General features: G+C 36.5%; 1 protein-coding gene and 1 long non-coding RNA gene across 5 annotated transcripts in view; both read left to right on the top strand.

Annotated features, from left to right (window-relative positions):
- The window catches only part of specc1 (sperm antigen with calponin homology and coiled-coil domains 1), a 303,837-nt gene that overhangs the window by 154,364 nt on the left and 126,230 nt on the right, over positions 1 to 23,243 (top strand). The window lies entirely within an intron of this gene.
- On the top strand, positions 455 to 23,021 carry LOC127528964 (uncharacterized). The gene is made up of 2 exons (XR_007935648.1): positions 455 to 656; positions 14,865 to 23,021. It is a non-coding gene; the product is annotated as an uncharacterized LOC127528964 (long non-coding RNA).

Genomic DNA, 23,243 nt, shown 5'->3' with positions numbered 1-23,243 from the left:
ATTAGACCTAACAACGTGTTTTAAGAACAGTTTTAAAGGTCTTGTAAAGTTGATTTTTTAAAGAAATTACCTTCTGGCAGAAATGGCAGTGACAGTGTAAGTGTTGCACTTAAGATGAAAGCAATGTCTATATTAACTGAGATTTTTGGAGTCACAGCAGCTTTAACCATTTATCAAAGAGTTTTATGAGTTTTAATTTGGAAGATGGAATGGCAATAACTGGGACTGTGCTCATTCATTTTTATACAAACAGATAATCCCCTTTTGACCAATTACATGTTAGGAGTATGCGTATCAAAAAAGAAATGCATGATTAACTTCTAGTGGGCTTCCATTTTTGTAGTGCCTTAGACAGACATAAAAAAACAAGCAGTGTTTGTTCTGAATTAGCACATTCTACAATTTTTGGAAGAACTATAATATAGGGCGTTGGTTTCCTGTTGCAAATTTAGAAGCCTGAGTGTTTAACTTTTCAACTCTCAAATAGAATACAGACCTACTGCTGGTAAAAATCCACAAATAGAAGCTCTAGAAATAGCCAGCAGATTTTTTTTTTCAACGACGGAGTTATCCGCGTACACATCTTGACGCTCTGAAGTTGTGAAGACCACGATGCACTGACCTCTTCAGTCGGGCCTCTCCTGCATGAAGACCAGGTAAGTTTTAGTATACCCGTTCTGCAGGAAAAAGCAGAATTACCATTACTGGATTCTGTCTTTTCATGCATTTCATTTTCATCTCTTCACATTGCTTGCGTCTGCTGCAGTGCTTGCTATGTGGTCCATTATTAAATGCAAGTGACTCTTGATATTTTTTACAAGGTCATAAATTTAAAAACCGCAAATGTGTGTGGAGTTCCTAGTCTACAAAACTTACAGTTCTGTGGATCAGTGTTGATATTTGTTTACAACATCAGACTGTGTAGTGAAAGAGTTCTTACACACGAATGTGTACCATGTGAGGACTTTTGTAGAACTCACCCTTCAGAATAAAAAATAGGGTAGTTGTTACTAGTACAAATTTATAATCTATTTATAATCTGATTTATTTTCATTTGATAATTCCATTATTGGGCGGCACGGTGGCGCAGTGGGTAGCGCTGCTGCCTCACAGTTAGGAGACCTGGGTTCGCTTCCCGGGTCCTCCCTGCGTGGAGTTTGCATGTTCTCCCCGTGTCTGTGTGGGTTTCCTCCCACAGTCCAAAGACATGCAGGTCAGGTAGATTGGCGATTCTAAATTGTCCCGTGTGTGTGTGTGTGTGTGTCCTGCGGTGGGCTGGCACCCTACCCGGGGTTTGTTTCCTGCCTTGTGCCCTGTGTTGCCTGGGATTGGCTCCAGCAGACTCCCGTGACCCTGTAGTTAGGATATAGTGGGTTGGATAATGGATGGATGAATTCCATTATTTTATATACAGTTTAAAGTAAGCTCATTTTTTGAGCAGTGAAATTTCTAGTTTTTGCATGTAAAGTGAGAGAATCATCCTTAAACTTAAATGAACAAAACATTTGTCAGAGATGTGAATTTAGTGCCTTCAATGCTGCTAATCCAGCAATTTTTTGTCATAAAAAATAAATAGTGTGGCTAAATGTTAACTTTAATGGTTGCTGCAAAGCAGACACCAAACCCAAAATGACCAAGAGGAACTCAAAAGTATTACAATAGTGTGTATTATCACTAAAATAAAAGCAAAATGAGGCCTTACACTCCTAAAGTAACAACGTATGTTATAACCTACCTACAGTATATCATAGGCCTAAATTCCACATTTTGCATCTCTGTGCAGTAATAGCTGGCTTAGTAGCTCAATTAGCTTTAGTGTACCTGTAGTTTTTAATTTTTCATTTTGAGAAATTAACTAATCGTAGTAAAAAGTATTTAAATTGACACTGTAAATTTTACATTCACTTAATGGTACAATCCATCTTTTTAATAACTATTCATTAATTTAATTAATTCATCACCTTTACTTCCATACATTTGTGTTCCACATGAAATCAAAACAGTATTAACACACCCTTCTCCTACCCAATTTGGAGAGCTTTGTGAATAGGTTTATCAAGGTTTTGAAGTAATTGTAAATCCAAAACTATCATATAGATAAGCAAATATTTTTTCAATAAAAACATAGGACTTAGTGAGGGATTTACATAATAATATAGGTCACAATTAATTTTTTCTCCTGAATACTTTTTGGATAGATTTAGTTCAGAGAGATGTGTGCAATGTATGATTTTTAAATTAATTACACAATGCTTTCAATATGGCAGCACGGTGGTGCAGTGGTAGCGCTGCTGCCTCATAGTTAGGAGACCTGGCTTTGCTTCCCGGGTCCTCCCTGCGTGGAGTTTGCATGTTCTCCCCGTGTCTGCGTGGGTTTCCTCCAGGTACTCCGGTTTCCTCCCACAGTCCAAAGACATGCAGGTTAGGTGCATTGGCAATCCTAAATTGTCCCTAGTGTGTGGGGGTGTGTGTGTGTATGTGACCTGTGGTGGGCTGGCGCCCTGTGTTGGCTGGGATTGGCTCCAGCAGAGCCCCGTGACCCTGTAGTTAGGATGGATGGATGGATGCTTTCCATACATTAATGAAGATAATGTCTTGTTGATGGCTGGATTCATGTCATTATCTGAGATTCCTCCTAAAAGGTCTCATTCCATTAGATTGTCTATGGTTTCCAACTTTAAGATGAGTTGGTAAAATCTGGAAATGTTGCCTATATGTTCATCACCACTTGTTCAGTTTCAGCCATGGATGTTTTTGTCAATTTTCTTTTAACAATTGTTTTTTTTTTTGCATATAATAAACATAATGTATTACTGGAGAATTATATTTAAAGGATAATTGTTTAATGGTTGCAATGCTGTTGTCAAGAGGGCTCTAGAAGCCTACATGCCAAGTTGCTTTAATGAGATAAACACAGTATAGGTTTTGGATGATAGGAATAAATAATTGTCATGCATTTGAATTTATGATGGTATCTTAGCTTTATTGTGTTTGCTACATTGGCATCATATTTAAAGCAGATGCTGTACCACCAGGTTGCTGATAAACTGGTAATAATTAGTATGTGCAGGAATACAGTATAAGGCATACAGTTAATGGGTTGAACTGGATTTCATTTCCAAGACTAACCAGGAAAACACAGTTTTGTTACTTTCTGCTTCTTCTTTCATCTTAAAGTGTCTATATCAGCAACCTATATGAGGTTCATGTAATATCAAAAGACCAAGTCGGATTTATTAAAGGCAGAAACGTAGCTTCTAATCTTCAGTGTCTGTCTAATGTAATATACTCACCCATAAAATGTAACACACCAGAGATCTTATCTTTGGATGGAGTAAAAGCGTTTGACATGGTTGAATGAGACTACCTATTCACTACATTGCACAAATTTGGCTTTGGGACAAATATATATGCATGGATAAAACTATTTCATACTAGTCCATACGCCTCTGTCTGTATTAACAACATTATCTCAAACTACCTCAAACTAGAACGTGGTACTCGACAAGGATGCCCCCATCACCATTGCTTTTTGCAGTTGCCATTAAGCCATTGGCCATTGACTTTTGAATTTCATTATAGATAAAGAAGATTATCAGAGAAGGACTTGAACAGAAAATATCACTATATGCAGATGATATGGTACTGTATATATCAGGCCTACAAACATCCTCACCAGTAGTCTTTAATGCACTGGCAGAATTTCAAAAGATACCTGGACTCAAAATATATTTGAATAAAAGTATGTTTTTTCCAGTGAACTCCCTAGCACACAATACTAGACAGGACAGGTATCCATTTATTTTATTTTATTATTTTATTTACTTTAATATCTAGGGTTAAACATCACAAGTAAATATAAAGATCATTTTCAACAAAATTTTTTTCTATCAGCATGAAAACAAATCGAATAAGATGTGAGCAGATGGTCACCCTCCATCTCACAATAGCAGGGAGAATCAATACTATCAAGATGAATATTCTTTCTAAGCTTCTTTTTCTATTTCAGACCGTCTATATATACATTAACAAATCACTCTTCAAGACATTAGACTCAATTATAACCTCATTCATTTGGAATTCGAGAAATCCATGCATTTAAAAGGCAACTCTACAAAGACGTAATGAAGACGATGGCATGGCACCACCTAATTTTCATTTTTATTACTATGTTGCAAATATATAAGCTATAAAGACCTGAACATTTACACAGATTGATAAATATACACAAGCCTGGTCTGCAATAGAAATACAATCTTGCTGTACTTCTTTGAATGCCCTGCTTTGTGCCCCAGTAAATACAAATTATCATCAAAGTACCAATAATCCAGTTGACCATCAATCACTCAGAATATGGAACCAATGCCGGAAGTACTTCAAGACACAGAAGTTTTTGTCTTTTGCACCTCTACATGATAATAACCTTTTTCTACACTCTCAAACCTGCACCGTATTTTATCTTTGGAAAACATCCAGGATTAAAACACTTAAGAGAATTGTATACTGAAAATGTCTTTACGTCTCATGTACGATTACACTTCAAATTTATCTTCCCATAAAGATTAGCTTTGGTTATGGCTCTCCTCTCTTTCTCTTGGATGGGGGTTTAATTTTGCTTTGTTAAGTTTGACTTGATTATATGGAATGTTACCTGCTTCAAATTAAAATCAACAAAAAAATTCTTCCATGAATCATATTGATCTCATTTAAAATTGTTCATAATGTATCCAGGGCAAGATCCAACCTGCAAACATTGCAATCTAGCTCCAACCTCACTGCGTCAATGTTTTGGAAGTGCACCAAATTAACATCAGTTTGGACAAAAATCTTTGAATGTTTATCAGACAGCTTTGCTGTCACAATCACCCCTAAAACATTAACAGCTGTGTTTGGTGTACTTCTAGATGGGCTTAAGGTGGAGAAGGACAAACAAACTGTGATTGCCTTTACTACGCTACTAGCACACTGAATTATCTTGATCAACTGGAAGAACTTCAACCCACCTTTTATAAGTCAGTGGCTAACTGATGTTCTATACTTTTTGAAAATAGAACAAAATCAAAATCTTACTTGGAGGATCAGTTCAAACTTTTTTTAAAGTATGGGAAGATCTAATTAATAAAATGTTAGAATAAGCATTTATATCCAGGAAAAGGACACTCTCCCTTCTTTGTTGGTTTTAAAGATTTGCTCTTGCTGTTGGCGCTCTTCCCTTTCTCAAGTGAAGTTTTTCCATTCATTCATCCATTTTATAAACCCGCTTAGCCTGAGCAGGGCCAAAGGAAAGCTGGAGTCTTTCCCAGCAAGCAGTGGACTTAAGACAGGAACTTTCTCTGTCTGAACACGCTCACAGACAAACACACACTAGGGCCAATTTAGCAACGGCAGCACATCTAACCTGCATGTCTTTGGATTAGTGGAGGAAACCCACATGAACACAGGGAGAATATTCAAATTCCAGGCAGGGAGCACTCGGTATGCAACACCCGGTTACCGTGATCCAAACTTTTATGAACTTAGCATTGTCTGCTTTAGAAGTTTTTTTTTCTCATTTTGTATTTTAATTCTGCACTATAGTCAATTATACTCATGTTTTTTTAGTAGCTATGCTCTCAATCATTAACTGAAAGTGAAATTTAAGCTGTTTGTTTGATAAATTAATTATTCATAGTTAAACATGCGAATCTGTTCTACTACAAATGAAAGTTAACCCTACAGTATACTGAATTTACATCATATTCTGCAGTAAAAGGCTTGACTTTTAATTAGTTGAAGTATTGAAGTGCTAAAAGCTTTCAATACTGGTTTGAACTTTGATTTGCAAATATTATTGTGTGTACAAGATTCTTTTAAAATTCTTCACTCGTTTTTATGTACAAAGACACCCCTCTTTTTGGCAAAGGGCCAAAGCCAAATCTAAAGATGTGAAACATACACAATTTGTTCCTGCATTTCTAGTTTGACTTTGAATGGTTCTTATCTTTAAAATTCATGTTTGGCCAAAAGCACTATTATAACTGTTTTAGTCTTTATCCAGAATTGAAAAAGAAAACTTAAATATGGGAAAAATTGTGACTGGAAAACACAAGAATCAGTGTTGGGGTCACTGCTCTGTTTAGTTCACATAAATGATTTAGATATACGTGTAACTAACAAGCTTGTTAAGTTTGATGATGATATACGTAGGTATTAGTGCTGTTAGAATCATTGCAGATGGACCTGGACAATTTCGAACATGGAACAAAGTGCTTCACATAGGAAGTAAAAATGTTAGATGTGAATACAAAAAATCAAGGTTTCAGGGTTTCTTTATTTAGTCATGTTTACACAAGGAAACTGAAACTTGCCTTCTCAATTGCATCTAATAACAAGACAGAAAGAAATAAAACAAAACAAATAGGACAAAACAGATTAAGGTAAGTTTGATAGTGCACATTTACACAAAAATGGTTACAGGATACATATCAAACCTTAACCATTTTCTCCTATATTCCTTATTAAAAAGTTGTATGGCACTTGGAAGAAAGGAATTTCTGGTGTGATTTGTGTGGATATTCAAAGTGACTATCCTTCCTGATTTACTGAAGTTAAGTTCTGCATGTGATGGATGTCTGTCAACAGTTGAGATGATTTCCATTTTCTTTAGCATTGTCCTGTGACACACACTTACCAAATCATCTACACCAGCCCCAGTAACCTTAGCTGCATGCTCAGTAATCTGCTGGAGCTTTTTTACATTTTGGTTTGTCAGGCCACTAAACCAGGCAGTGAAACTGAAAGCAATAATAGACTGGATCATACTGCGATAGAAGGACAACGTGAGGCCCTTGTCTACTTTAAATAGTTTGAGTTTACGAAGGACAAATAAGCGCTGATTGCATTTAAAGAATTTTTTTTGTATTTGCATTCCAGTTAAGATTGTTATCTAGGTTAGTTCCTAAGTATTTATATTCATTCACTATTTCTACCTCCTCCCCCAAAACAACAATGGGTGAATATACAGATTTCTCTCTCTTAAAGTCAAATATCGTTTCTTTGATCGTTTTTACATTAGTTTTTATTACCATACAGTCCACTTGATTTAGATAGTGGCTTTCATCCTGCCCAGACATGTATCCTATGAGCATGGTGTCATCAGTATATTTGATAATGGAGCAGTGGTCACTTGTGTACAGAGTAAATAGTTATGGTGATAAGACACACCCCTGCAGCCTTACTGTGTTTGAATGAATAACTTTCGAAAAAGCATCTTGTACTTTTGACTGTCTGTGAACAATTTAAAAGAAAGTCCTGAATCCATAATGTGATAAATGGGTTTACATTCATAGTATGTAGTTTCCTGTTCAGTATGTGAGGCTGTATGGTATTGAATGCTGAAGAACAATCCAAACATCGTGCGCTGACACGTGAATCAGGCTGATCAAGAAAAGTGTAGATTTAATGTAAGATAACAAGCAGAGCATCTTCAACACTTCTTTTGCACAATATTGAAATTGGTGGTTATCTTGAAAAGACTTTGTCTGTATCATTTAAATGTTTTTCACCAGATGTTCAAAGCATTTCATTGGAATGGAGGAAAACTAGAAAGTTCACACTCTTTTTAGAATCCAGTTCTGTGATTGTTTTTAGGCCTTTCCAAACCTGCGTTGGATTGTTATCATTAAACCACCTCTTGATTTTTTTTCCCCATACATCTTTTTATTTTGTTCAATTAACCATTTGGTTCTTTGCTGTAAAATTTGTTTTTCTTCTGTCATATTTTCTTGATGAGCATGTTGTTTTTCCAATAGTAATACTTTAACCTCTTTAGTGATCCATGGCTTGCTGTTGAGGTATACCTTAACAGTTTTTCTTTAATGATCTTAAATTCACAAAATTTCATATATTCACTTACAGTGAGAGTGGCCTCATTCATTGGCTGTGAGGATATCAGCATATCATTCAGTACAGGAGGAGCAATCCTGCAGTTCCTCAACACTGTCCTTGTACCAGTTTTGTGTTTTTGTGTGGTTGGTTTTTCTTGTTTCAGTTTCTGTTTGTACTTTGGTAGCAGGTGAATAACAACCCAGGGCTGCTCTGTGATGCAATATGTAGGCACCAGGGATGCTTCCATAACACTTTTTGTTTTGTTGTTTTGTCCCCTCTAGTGTTAATATTCACATACTGATGGTAAAGTGTTGTGGAGTCTAAAACTTTTCTAAACAACTAAAAAAATATTTTAGTTAAAAGGAAGGTGCAGGCAAATGACAAATGTCACAAACATCAAAACTGATGCTGATGCCAACTCTGATCACCTAATCCTGACCATTACATTTTGCCCCCATTCTGAGATGAATGAGAAAAGAAGCAGAGAAAATTAAACATGCACTGTGCTAACGGTAAACTGCCCTACATTTCCTGATTAAAGGACATAAGTGGTTCCTAATAAAGGCTACTCCTTTTTCAGGTAATAATATATAAAGAAGAGAGATTAACACAAGCTTCAGAAAGTTCTGAAAGAATTGAGTCATAAACTAATTTCCTCAAGCCATGTATTGCTTATTTTCCTTGTTTTCTCCACTGACATGCCATGAGGATCATAGCAACTACAGACGTTATTGAAATCAGTTTATTATTAATAGTTGATAAGGAATACAGCAAAAATCAATAAGTAGAAAAAGCAGCACCAAATCAGGAATAGTTTTGTCCAAAGCAAACTAAATGGTGGTGAAAATGAAAAACTACAAAAACATGGTGGGAGGGATGGACAAAAATATAAAAGGAACCAGACACTTTAAGGGAACATAAATTTCAAATTGAGTCTAAACCCATTAAACATTTCATTGGGTCGTACATTCTATGGACAGTTTTCTATTGAATAAATTTAGAGATATTGGCAGAATTTAAGACTGCATTTAAAATTGAACCCCAGCTCATTGGGGTGTCTGAATTTGACTTAAGTGGGTCACAGAAAGGTTTCTTGCATGCACCACAGAGATGAGTATATAAAACAGGGACAGGCTTCGTTAAAAGCATAATTGCAGAAACAAACAAAATGGAAATGGGGCAGGATAAAGAGATGCCAAATGTTTTGAGGACTGACCTTAGCTCTGAGTAAAAGAAAAAAGTAGAGAAACACACTGAGAATTTAGAGCAAAGGTAGTGGTATGAAATACCTAGAGTGGACCAGCATGGAAAGGAAATCAGATGCCCACCAACATTAAGGGCACAACTGTAAAAGATTGGGGTCAGCACACATAACTTCTGCACAAAATCTAAGTGTGTCTTTGGGAAAACTAAAACTTGCAAATTTCACCTTATGAGAAGAACATAGGAATCACATTGAAAATCCAGATAGTGTACAAAGCATTGCGGTGGTCAGTGAAACCTAAGCAACAAGACTGTAGAAGTCCACTGCATCTTGGATCATCTTATATCAATCACTCTGGATCAGGCATTCTGCAAGTGATTTTGTGCTATGCCCCTTAAATGGGTGTCCGGGGTATGATTAGGACAATTTCTGGCAAAGTGTGGATGCATACCTGTGATTAATCCCAGTCAAAGAATTTCTGCTCACTAGGGGAGAACTCAATTGCCATATTGGGTCAATGAGAGATGAATACAGCTAGGCTCATGGGGGCTGTTGTCAATACCTTCTTCAAGAAGCAATTGACCCATCTGATTATATAGGGTGGTCCAAATCTAATTATGCAATTTTCATTACTCTATAACTTATTAAGTTTATTACATAGAGAATTCACAGCACCTGCCCTGCACATAGAGATTTCACTTAAAATTCTTTTTGTTGCCGATAGATGGCAGCACCTGCCCTGCATTCCAAAATGCCAGGGAGACATCAGTCGAACAGTTACATAATTAGATCTGGACCACCCTGCCAGCAGCAACCACTCAGCACATATTGGTTATTGGCTGATCCGGCAGTGAAATCTCAAATTGTTTAAGGATATAAAAGTGATCCCCTTGGTCAGTGTGACACCGCAGCACTGTGCCCTGGTTGTGGACCTAAGATTCACACTCGGGGAACAACCAAAGGCTTGTATGACCATAACTGAGCAAATCAAATGGGGAAATTAAAGGTTTGTAAATGGCAACTAGTCAACACCCTTGGGTTGTTGGTTATAAATCTCAACCAGCCAGCTGATGTAATATTAGGTGATGCCATCTGCCACATCCATGAGGCCGATGCTACAATACTGGGTTTATCAACAAACAAGCTTGGTTGTGGACAAATCAAGTCCAATTAGTTGTGACTAAGAAGAAATTATCCTTCAAGGCTTGACATACAACACAACTTGAAAAGGAATGGCAGCAATATTGGTTGCTGAAGATGTCTGTGAATCAAGTAGTGGCTATGACTATGACCAAGCACTACATGGAGCTAAACACACAATTGGACATTCCAGAAGGTGTAAATAAGACCTGCTTAATCACCAACACCTGCAATTGATTGAACTAAGATACTAACCAAATAACCAGCATCAAAAGTGAAGGTCTACAGCTGCTACATGACTCGGCTGCCATCCTTGACCGATGGAGTGAATATTGCTGGAAGATCAGTAACGAGGAGTTTCCCCACATCCTATGGCCCAGTTCAGCTGATCATGGTGATCATGGTGGCAATCAGAAAGATGAAGAGAGGCAAAGTGATTGGACCTGACAACAGTTTTGAACAAGATTATTAATAGAAGAAAGCAAGGCCCTGTGTGATTGGACCACCAGCATCACCATTCCAATCTGGAAAGGGAAAGATGATGTCGCCATGGGTTCCATCTATTGACCTGTCCAGCTTCTATACCATACAATAAAATTTTCCTAATGAAATGTAACAAATGTAATTAAATGTTACTTGACTAAGTGTTGCAAACTTTTATAAACGGTATGCTTAAAATATTAGAACAAACATTAAATTAACATTTAAATAAAAAAATGTATCTTAATGTGGTCTTTTGTAAGCAATTGTTCAGTAAGGCATCACACAAACAGACCAATAACACACTTAAAGGCTTTGCATAAATACAAACAATGCAAATTTCATTAGTGAGTAAATAAACTACAATGTCTTTGTAACAATCACATTTTTTGCAAGAAAGATTGGCATGTCAACATGCTTTTCCATGAGGCGGCTGACTGCTTTTGTTTGGCTGCATATGAGCCCTGACATACTGAATATACACTGTAAAGCACAGCTGAAAGTATATGAGCACACAGAGGAGTAGCGTCACTGTTTATGCAGTAAATGTGATTAAATATAATTTAAAAATTGTATGGAATAAAACAAAAGAAAGTAATGCTACAGTAGCAGACTTTGCAGTAAGGGTTTAAAAATTCAGGGAGCAAAGATAGTGATAAAGAACTTTGCCTCTGAATCAACAGCACAGAAAAAAGTGAACCACAGATAAAATTAATTGCAGATCCCTTTCTTAATGTGTTAAACATTTAACAGGCTACAAAAGAAATACTTTAACCTGTAGAAAAAAATAAATGTCACACCCCTACTCTAAACAGTTTACTCATTAATGTTTTCTTAATTTAGAAATAAGATACCTGTCAAAATTTTTGTATTGACTCGCTTACAATCCTTGAAAACAGGCTTGCATGTATCTTGTGATTTTCTGTCCCCATTTGCTACAAAGCCAGAATATTTCCAGATGCCACTCAGGCTGCTCTCTTTATCAGTTCAGCTTGCTTGTGAAGGCTTTGACATTATTGAAATTGCCATCTTATTAACACTTGTGATAGGATGGAAACAGGGCTGCAACTGGAAGAGCATATGTAATGTAAGCTGTAAAATCAGTATCATGAAAAATGAGTGTTAAAGTAATTTTAAAATGTTAAAATTGATACTTATCAATATGTTGATACTTTTCAAGTCAGTGTGGATTAGATTCCACATCTGTGGACCCTCCTCTATGCAGACTAGCATAGCACTGGAATGCCTGACCCAAAAATTGAGCACACAACTGGCAGGAAAAAGTCTCAAACTGAATCTGAAAAGACAGCGTACATAGAGTTTGGAACTCTGATGGATGGAACCATCCAATTCAATAGCCACTGTATCAAGAAGATCACTAAGTTCAAGTACCTGGGGTCACAAATGAGGTCAGACAGCAACCCAACCCATAATGCACTGTCATGGATCAACACAGCATGGCTCAAATGGTGCCAAGTGACCAGCTACTGTGTGATAAGAAGATGCCCATATATGCTAAGGTGAAAATCTAGAAGACTGTTGTGTGCCAGGTAGGGATGTATGGTATGGAATGCTAGCCAACAACAGAAAGTGAAGAACAGGCCCACTATACAATGGAGATGAGAACTCTACGATGGACCCTTGGCTTAAATAGATGGGATTGAGCTATGAACATCGATGTGCAGAAAAAGATGGTCATGGCGCTGATCACCAAGAAGATGTGAGAGACATATCTGCGATGGTACAGCCACGACATTCGCAATGAAGACCACATGGTGGTGAAAACTGCCTACAACATTAGCCCACCTGGGAAGTGCATCTGTGGTCAGCCAAAGAAGTTATGGCTCGACAGACTGAAGTATGTGGCACATGAACACACCAGACCCAAGAACATGCTGAACTGAGACAAGTGGAAAGTGACATGCAAGATAGCGGACACTGCAACAATGGAGGACAAATGCTGAAGAAGAAAATAGTAAAGCTATTAAAAAGACAAGTAAGATGGTAAATTACAGAGCACAATGTGTTGAATACAAATCAAAACAGATTATTTTTAACCTTTATAATGCAAACGTGAAACCTCATCTGGAATGTTATGTTCAATTTTGGTCTCCATATGACAAAGAAGATATAGCAGCACTACAGAATGTCCAAAAGAGAGCAACTCGACTGTTTCCAGGACTATAAGTGTATGTATGAGCTATGAGGAGAGACTGGAAGAGCTGAATCTTTTCAACTTAAGCAAATCAAGATTAGGAGGAGACATGACAGAAGTGTTCAAACCGATTAAAGGAATTATTCCAGTTGTGGGGCGGCATGGTGGCGCAGTGGGTAGCGCTGCTGCCTCGCAGTTAGGAGGCCCGGGTTTGCTTCCTGGGTCCTCCCTGCGTGGAGTTTGCATGTTCTCCCCGTGTCAGCGTGGGTTTCCTCCGGGTACTCCGGTTTCCTCCCACAGTCCAAAGACATGCAGGTTAGGTGCATTGGCGATTCTAAATTGTCCCTAGTATGTGTGTGCGCCCTGCTCGGGGTTTGTTTCCTGCCATGCACCCCGTGTTGGCTGGGATTGGCTCCAGCGGACCCCCGTGACCCTGTAGTTTGGATATAGCGGGTTGGATAATGGATGGATTACAGTTGTTGTTTCAACAAGAACATGGCAGCAGAGATGAAAGCTGGTGAAGGGTGAAATGTTAGAAAGTTTTGCTTTACTCAGAGAACAACAGATCCAGAACGTAGAATCAATTCCCAAGAGGATAATAGGTAGTAGTACTCTAGGGACCTTCAAGGTTGAACATATTATGCAAGAGTTAAATGATATTATGGAAGAGTTAGGAATTAACCAGGTATAGTAGGCCTGTTCACATCAAAACAAGTCTTATGCTCTTATCTAATGATCTTTTCAGTCCTCATTTCTATTCGTTATTTTCACATCAGGCAAGTTTATGCAGTGTAGTGTCTGCTCTTTCCTTCTTTTTAGATATTGGCAGCACAAGTTCAAAATCATTTTTTGTGACTGTAACACAATATTTCTTCCAACACCTGGGTTGTCTAAGGCAGAAGGTATCTGCAACAATAAGTGTAGCTTGTTTGTATGAGCAATAAGCAGAACAATGTATCTTTATAAATGATTTGGTACAATAAGGGAAGTAGATAAGACATTACAGAAGTATAGATCCCTTTATATGGCATCTATCTAAATATGTTCAACACATTTTTATTACTGTTATAAAAAAGCTTTAAATTAATAAAGTAAATTGTAATGTCTAGTTTTATTAAAGCCTATTGATTTACACTTGCTTCCTTAAAGGTTCTATCTTTTTTTTTCACCAGAATGTCTTATATAGCAATTTCTGCACTCTCCATTCTCTCCATTCCTCGCTAAAACCTCTCCTGGACACTTTGCTATAGAAACAGACCTTTTTAGGAGCTGTATACTGTATGAAAAATGAAGCGTAATATAATCTCAAACTTTGATCGAAACATTTATGTTCACCCATTTGTTAGTGATGCAGGATTTACATCTTCCTTCCATTTTTGGGTGAAGGATTTATAATTACTCTCATTGTTAGTGCCATACTTTTCTTGCAGTTGGCCTAATTTTTACTTGGATTATTTACAAAAGCTTCAGTGAAAGTCCTGTTTGGACTCGGATGTTTAGAAGAATTCTTAGAATGTTGACTGAACTATAATGTACATCTGTAATTGGTTTATTAGTTTAAACATCTTCTGTGATTTACGTTACACAGAGTCGTGCTCAATGATTGACTAGCCTATTTGGAATCAGACACTGAAACTACCGTAGATGAAATGTAGCGGCACTCTGTGTAAGTAGTGGATGCATTTTGCTTTCATTGATTGGAGCATTTCATTTGCTGCAGGATTTATAATCATTATGTGATTAACTCTGATTTAATAAGTATGCTGTTGGTTGAGTAGTGCAATCAGTGTACCTAAGCCATTTACTGAATATGAAAATACTCAAGCATCATGTGCTGAAATTGAAAGTGATAGGAACATTAAATCAGTGAACACAACAATCCCAGGCTGTGCTTTATCAAGGAGTTTAACGTGCCATTGCTTTACTACTAATCTTTGATCATTTGAAGGGAGGGGGTTGTGATGTTTACTATTTATGTTTTCTATTTACCTTTGCAATATTTTCTCTTTTATATTTCAGGCCCAAACTTCTGTCAGCCTAAGTCATTGTGTGAAGAAATGTTAAAGAGAAGTAAGAACTTCAATTTGGGACATGAAGAATTCTGAAAAAACAGCGTTCTCTATGACAACAGTATTAAAAACAGCATTTTACATTTTTGGGGTGATAAGGTCTTGAGTCCACAAAGGATTCTGTATATTTTTAAGTAGCTGCCTTTTATGTTGGCTAAAGATCATTTTAAATAATTACTCCACAGACTGTATACAGCATAAAACTTGTTCAAAGATAGCAACAGCAGGAAAAAAATATTATAAAGTTTTAAATTGTAAATATTTTCATATGTAGTAAGTTGCCTTTATATTTCAGTGTATATGTACTGTTTTGAAGTTTTTATATTTTATATTGTATTAGTTATTTTTTGTACAGACTGTAATGAAGGCATTTTTGTGTTTGAAACAAAGGTCATTGGAGTCTTAATTTTTGTTGTTAGCTGTAGCTAAATTTGCACTAAAGAATTCATTGCTCACCCACTCTTCCTGAAAGTGACTGTTGTTGCTTAGCTATCCTGCTGTACTGTGAGGCCAGTGTAATAGTTAATTATATTTTAGAAGAAATCACAGACATTTCACAGATTTTTTTCTCATTGCATTTGAATCTCTTGAATGTACTGTATAAACTATTGAGTCAGTATAAATACTGTAGAGGTTTTATCACTGGTTTGAATAGTGATAAGAAAAAATAACATTCCTTCATTTGTACTTATCATCAAAAGCCCAGTGCACAAGCCAAGCAATTTCCTCAACAGTTTGCTTTCTGTTCAGTTCTCAGGGTCTCCCATTGCATCCAGTTGAGTGTAAGAGGCAGTTACCATTTCCAGTGTATGTCTGGTCCTTTGTTTAGTGGCTTCTCTTACTCCAGGCAAAAAGATCATGAAGTTAATCAGTATGTTATTACCGCCCCAGTCAACAGTAACCTACAATGAAAGAAGCAAACGAAGGAAAATATCTTGTAAACAAAAATGAAGTTTATTATTTTTTACATAATCCATACTTTGTGATTTAACTGATCTAATCAAAATATACACCACACTGGATTTTTGATTTAACTCTCTGAAAGGTCTGTTTTAAAACCAGGTAAATGTTAATGCAGACATTTTCAAGTTGTCTTCATTCTCATTGGAATCATTTTATGTGTGTTGTGTACAAGGCCATCTATCCAAATTAATATTTTTGTACACACATACACTATCAGTCAGCAGTTTTAGTACACCTCAGTTTTATCAGTTTTTGTAGAAATGCACACAGTCTGTCTTAATGTTTTGTGAAATCAAGGCATAGAACAAATAAACAGTGGAGTCACAAGGAATCATTAAGTGTACAAAATTTTATTCAAATTTTTTGATTCACAAAGTAGCCACCTTTTGCTGATATAACAGCCAAAACTGTGGTAACCCTTTTGATTCAGAATGCCATTCACTCTGCAAGTCAGCAACTCTGCCCCCAGCAAAAGAACCCCAGACCATCACACTTTCTCCTCCATGTTTGACAGTTGGTGTCACACACTGAGGAACCATCCTTTCACCAGCTTGACGGCGTACAAACACCCTTTGGGATGAACCAAAGATTTCAAATTTTGATTCATTGGTCCATAAGATTTCCGGTCTGCAGTAGTCCACAGGCTTATTTTGTCATTTAAGAAATGGCTTTCTCACTGCCACTCGCCCTGTCAAACCCACAGCACAAAGTCTCCTCTTCACAGTAGAAACTGAGGCTTGCATTTTTGGACACTGTTAAGGTGTGCTTGAAGCTGTTGTGCTTGAAGGCTTTGGATTGTGTAGGACACCATACTCACTGACTCACTGCAATTTCTGTAAATGAAAGGCCTACCCTAAGGGTAATAATTCTGTCTCATTTAATTTCTTAATTGCCATTTTCTTACCAATATCACTTGAATTTACAACATTCTACAGTGTAATATAGTATCGTACTTGAAAGGGTGCAGTAACACAGTCTGACAGACAAGAGGGTTTTTAAGTAATAACAGAATTGGGACACCTGTGCAAACTGTTTGCTTCAACTTGTTGTAACCTATTGTAATATGCTGAAATTTCCTTTTTTCAGTTTTTGCTAACCTAAAATTTACATTTAAACCTCCGTCAGTTTTCACCATTTTAGGTCATTCATTACATTTCAACTGGTTAAATTTGAAGAAAAATGGAGGTGTTATAAAACTTTTTACCAGTATGTACTAAGTTCAGTTTAATAGTTAAGAAATAATAAAGCACAGTAATGCAAAATCTTTATCAGTTATGTACTGCCTTTTTATAGGAATCACTATCAGACAGCACTTTATCACAACCCAATATATCAAATAATCAAAGTACTATACAAGTTTCCTCATTTGACATTACTCTATATGAATATGTAGATCCAGCAAACATTTTTTACATGTATTGCTAGCTTTATCCTCTTGGAGTCACTGTCTAATCAGGAATATGTGTGTAAAGTGTATAAACAGTGCTTATGAAATGTATTCACTCTCCTTACAAGTTTTCACATTTTGTTATTATACAACGTTTAATCACAGTGGATTTAATTTGGCTTTCTTAAAACTAATAAACAGAATGATACTATTTCATGTCAAACTGAAAACTGATCTCTGCAAATTGTACTAAATTAATTTCACCCGTCCATTTCCTACTCCTCTTATCCAGTACAGAGTCACAGGGAAGATGGAGCTTAAACAAAATAATCGCAAAAAGTATGTACTCCCTTCCGTATAACACACCTAAATCATCAGTTGGTTTTAGAATTCACATCATTACTTTAATGGAGTGCACCGGTCTTTAATCTGACTGTAGTTTAAATGCTCCGTATCTGGAAGGTCCAACTTGTAGTGATTCAGTATTGTGGCTTAACCTGCACAATGAAGACAGAAAGAGCACTCCAGGTATTTCTTTGAAAAGGTGACAGGAGAACACAAGTCACTGAATATCCCATGGCGTCCAGTTTGATCAATCATTAAGAAATGGGCAGAATATTTCACTGCTCTACATCTGCCTACAGCAGGCCATCCATAAAAACTGAGCGATCATGCAACATTAAGACTAGTGAATAAGGTTGCCAAGAGATGCAAAATAACTCTGAAGTAGTTACAGGCTACAGTGGCTGAGACTGGCGTGAACGTGCATACAAAAGCCAATGCCCAGGTGCTTCACCAGTCACAGCTTTATAGAAGAGTGGCAAAAAGAAAAAATGCACATGACATCTCAGCTAGAGTTTGCCAGAAGTCACAAGTCTGAAGTCAAATGAAAGAAGGTTTTATGGTTCAATAAGACCAAAATTGAACTTTTTGGCCATTAGACTAGGTGCCATGTTTGGCGTAAACTAAAGACTACAAGTTATTAAAAACACACCAACCCAACTGAAGCATAGCAGTGACAGCATCACAGCTGACAGCTGTCCTGTGAAGCTTTTTAGCACAGAGGGTACAAGGAATGCAGGAAGATGCACGGGAATCCGGGAAGAAATCCTGATGTAGTCTGCAAGAAGATTATCTTTCCAGTAAGACAGTGTCCCCACAGATAAAGCTCCACAGCAATGGCTTAAAAACAGCAATGTTAATGTTCTGAAGTGGCAGGGTCTGAGTGCAGATCTCAGTCGAATTGAGAATTTGTGGCTGGACTTGAAAATGGCTGCTTGCTCACAATCCCCATACAACCTGACTGAGTAGTTTTACAAAGAGTAATGGAGACAAAAGATAGTGGACTGATGTGACATAGAGAGAGCTAAAGGAAGCCTAAAGCAGAGACTCAGGGCTGTCGTGGCTACCAAAGGTGTATCTACTAAATACTGACTTGAAGAGGGGGGATACTTAAGTTGTCAGTTATTTTGTGTTTTATTTTTATAATTAATTTATACCACTTTGCAGAGATGTGTTTTGACTTTGACATAGAGTCTTTAATGTTAAAATAAAATGTGAAAACGTCCAGTGGGTGAGTACTTTATATAGGTACTGTGTGTGCATTATGTAATATTCTTTTTTATTATTATTACTGTGTTATGTAATATCTTTTGTTGACACTACAGTACACAAGTATATTGCAAGTTCATAAAATGCTGCCTCAAAATGTTAATCATTTTTGTCTCTGAGAGAAAATGAATACAGAAAACATGCAAGAAGAACAAAAGCAAAAGTTTTTTTTTATGTAATAGAGTTTACATATTATTATATAACTCTGTTAGATTAAGTATATCTTGAACTAAAGCATAATTTGTCATATTCTTGAAATATAAAGATAAAGAATAAAAATAGTCCCCACACATATAAAGTATGTTTTCAGAACAAATGAAATCAGTCTTAATTAATTAAAGCTGAAAGAATTTTCACAGTGCCTAGTAAGATGTTACGATTGCTGTGTTTTCCGGATGTCTGGCCTGGTGATAATTAATAGCTAAGACTGGAAAGCACAGATTTGAGGCTTTAATCACTGACTCGCTATGTGACCCTAAGCAAGTGATTTCACTTACTGTACCTACCCTGCAGTAGTGGAAATAGGGAAACAATTGTGTGGTACATGTAAGGCTTTCTGGAGTGATGTTTTCTTGTAAAAGGGTTAAAATAAAGTGCATTAATGATTAACATTTTTTTCTTTTTAAATAATATTTTTTTAGTTTCATGTAGCATCATTGAATGTTTTAGACTTTGTGGACATGAGTCATCCTGTTTTTGCTGAAAAGAGTTTGGAAACCATTTGAAACCTGAAGCACTTTTTAATATTTACGTTGATGGAGGAATATTTTCCTCATAATTTATTAGTTGCATTTTGGTAGTCTGCAGTCAAGAATGCTGAAAACAGTTGGAGCATACAATAGACAAGAGATCAATTTATGTTGGCAGGTGAAGATAAAGGTTCATATGGAAATATACAGTAGCTCAGGAACTATTACTGTATTGTTTCTCATTCAGAAACTAGAAAGACTGTTTGGTTGTGAAATATCACAATTGGAAGCAAAAAAAGAAAGGTTGTAATTATAATTAGCTTATTCATTTGGTTTAGCATTGTTGGGAAAACACCATTGGCCACTATTTTGCAAAAATGTATTGCTTCAATTGTTGCTCACATAATCATGATTTGATCAATCAGCACTTAAACATTTACTGTGAATCACGTAGAAGTTCTACCAAGAAAATTCTTACTTCTGCATCTGTATCCAACACAGATGTGCTGTATCTGCTAATGTACTTTGGAGCATTATCAGTGGAATTCTAGAAACGCATGAGTTTCTCATGTATGTCTGCTCAGGGTGCTGAGGGTACAGTTTTGTGTTACTCTTTTTTCCTGTATCCACATCTTTGGGTGGTTTGGATATTGTTACTCAGGACTAACAGTTACAGTGAACTTGCCAACGGTTTTGATTTCAGAGCAACTAAAGGCAACACATTTATAGGTTTATTTTATGATATGTAACTTGTTTTGTTCTTAAAAGGTATTTAGTAAAAAGTACACTGATAAGTCATGATGAATAATATTTTGATATTCACGGGAGCCCCAAACCTCTTTTTGACTGCATATTTATACTTAACATATTTTATGTAAATTGACTAAGGAACCAACTAAGTTGTCAAGTTTCTAAAACAATGTTCCTGCTCAAATGAAGAGGCCTCATTATATCAGAATATTTGCAGGTGTTGGTGGAGCAACACTAAAGCAACTACTGGAACGTAATATTGATAATATTGATCTCTTTAACATGAGTGCCTTTCTCAGCAAGTTCCATTTCAAAGCTTTCTACATTGTCAATCTTTAATTATTACACTATATTGTCCTTTAGCAAAAAACATAGTCAACAAGCACAAATGTCAAAATATTTAGCTCAATCAATTATAATTTTCTGTGGTAACCAATATTATAGAGCCCTTCTGTTTACAGTTATATTTTAAATACAGGTTGAGTATCCCTAATCCGAAATGCCGGGGACCAGAAGTATTTTGGATTTTGGATATTTTTCAATTTTGGAATAGTTGCACATACATACTGAGGGAGGTTTCTTGGGGATAGAACCCAAGTCTAAACTTGAATTTTATTTATGTTTCATATACACCTTATACACACAGCCAGAGGGTAATTTTATACAATATTTTTAGTAACTTTGTGCAAGAAAAGAGGCTGTGCACAGGAGCATCAGTAGAATATTTGTATCAGCTGTTAAACAATAGCAACAACAAACAACAGCAGGCTTTCAGTCTCCACCTATGAGGCTGTGTTTTGATTAAAAGGTTGCTGTATACAGAAATGAGCAAAGCGGACAGGAGTAATACATATAGGTCAGGTGGTGACAATGGTTAATGACAAACTGGTGCCAACAGAGCATCGGAGCCTATGTTCACTCTGAACTAAGTGGGTTTGTGGCAGTGCACCTTATTTGTGTGCCATGCACTCATTGCTCCTCCTATTCACCAGTTTGGAAGAGCTATGCAGCGGTTATAATGCCTTTCACCATTTGGTAATGCACCTGCAGCTCCCAAAACATATCTTGGGACACCCCCCACCCCCCAACCCATCCCAATAGTTATCAGCTGCGGTACTGATGGTTTGCGCTGCTTGAAAATCAGAGGGGAACTGAAGAATTTGGTTGTAAATTTTAAGTACCAAATCATGTGTTATTCACATCCACTAATTGGTAAAAAATATTAGAGGGAACATTGGACAGAGCCCGGCATGGGCAAGTGAGGTCAGTTGTGGAATATTCCACTTGCTGCATTGTATCAGTGCTCAAAAAATGTCTCATTTTTGGAAGTTTCAGATTTTGGAATTTCAGATAAGGGTTGCTCAACCTTGTACTATGTCTTCACAAGTAGTCTGGCAAAGTTGGTTTTATCTAATTTAAAGATATAGCATAGTTATAAATATTGCTTTATAAATGGTACACTTAATTAATTTGCTGTAGGAAGAATGAGGTGACAAAAAATTGCTTCCCAGGAACCAAATCTGGCTGTAAATTTTATGTTTTAAAGGCAGAAAAGAATTAACACGTTCTGGGCAAAAATGGCTTAGAAGGTAAACAAGGCTCTGGGCTCTGAAATGGGCTATTCTCTTGTGCATTGCGTACACCACAGTAGTGTACAAGCGATAGGGCCACCTTATTAGGATGGGCAGTTTGCATGCTTAAAAAAACTGGCCGGTTGTGGTTGAAACCATTAGCCTAATGCAAGAGAATGGAATTCAAATTGGAGGGCGATATTCAGATTATGTGTTTTCTTCTAAATATACTCCACATGAGGTACAACAAAATATGTCACCTCAAAGAAAATGAGGACCATGTCTAGAAATCGTCCATTCCCTTCATAGTGTGGCTATCCATGCAAAAAACTTTAAAAATGAAACTTTTGCCAAATGCTAGACACAATAGTACGTTTAGAGTGGAAGCTGTCAGAAGCTCCAGTCAAAGAATATGACGTTCTCTAATCCCATCAACCAAATAAACTATTCATGCTTCAAAAAGAACACTACAAGGAGAACACAGTATATTAATGATTTCCATTATCACTTTGTGTTGTTAAACAGGGCCAGGAAGTGGGAACAAGAGACGGAGATAAAGTTAATGTACTTAAGTCTTCTATCTTCTATTGACAGAAATACTACAATTTACTTGTGTGAAGGAGCTTAGAAGTTTTCAGTCATCTCAAGGATAAAATAACTCTCCTAAATGTTATTAATTCTCTTAATTATGGCAAATATATTTTTGCTTACTTAGATGAGTATAACGATTTGGGCATGTTGATAAAATTTAGGAGAATGGTTGGCTAAGCTGAACTGAGGTTGGCTAAGCTCTGGCACTAAAAAAGGTCCTGCTATTATACTGTTGACTACAAACTGCTACGGTACTGTTGGGGATTCTGCAAGAAGTACTTTACTTTGGACTCCCAGTGTTACCCCACACCCCAAGTATCCTTTTAACAGTTGTGTACAATTTGATTTTCTTTATTTGTTCAGCGCTTTTTGTACATGTGCATAATTTTCAAACGGTGTTGTCAGAGATGAAACAATCAAGTAAAAAAAATGATCCTATATTCTTGCTTATTTTTTAATGTTCACTGAAATAAATTGTATTTTTCTCACACTTTGTCATTAATTGCGGAAGGACCCAAAATAAAAAATGTACTATTTTCACTGTGGTCACTGTCATTCTTGTTTTTTTCTATATTAACAATAAAGCTTGAAACCAGTTTTCTTTTTAAATTATAATTTATTTGACACTTCTGTTTAGTAAATACACTAAGCAATTTTGCAAGAAAGTGTTCCAAAATAGACATTCTTTCATTCTAATTAGCTTTCTTTCCCTGTGACTTGCGTGAAAATAACCATTATCTGTTCATTTAAGCAATTTGTTAAAGATT

The sequence above is a fragment of the Erpetoichthys calabaricus genome, chromosome 8, assembly GCF_900747795.2.
Source record: "Erpetoichthys calabaricus chromosome 8, fErpCal1.3, whole genome shotgun sequence".
Taxonomy (NCBI): Eukaryota; Metazoa; Chordata; class Cladistia; order Polypteriformes; family Polypteridae; genus Erpetoichthys; species Erpetoichthys calabaricus.
The sequence above is the reverse complement of the archived record's forward strand: the minus strand, read 5'-3'. Positions and strand labels throughout refer to the sequence as shown.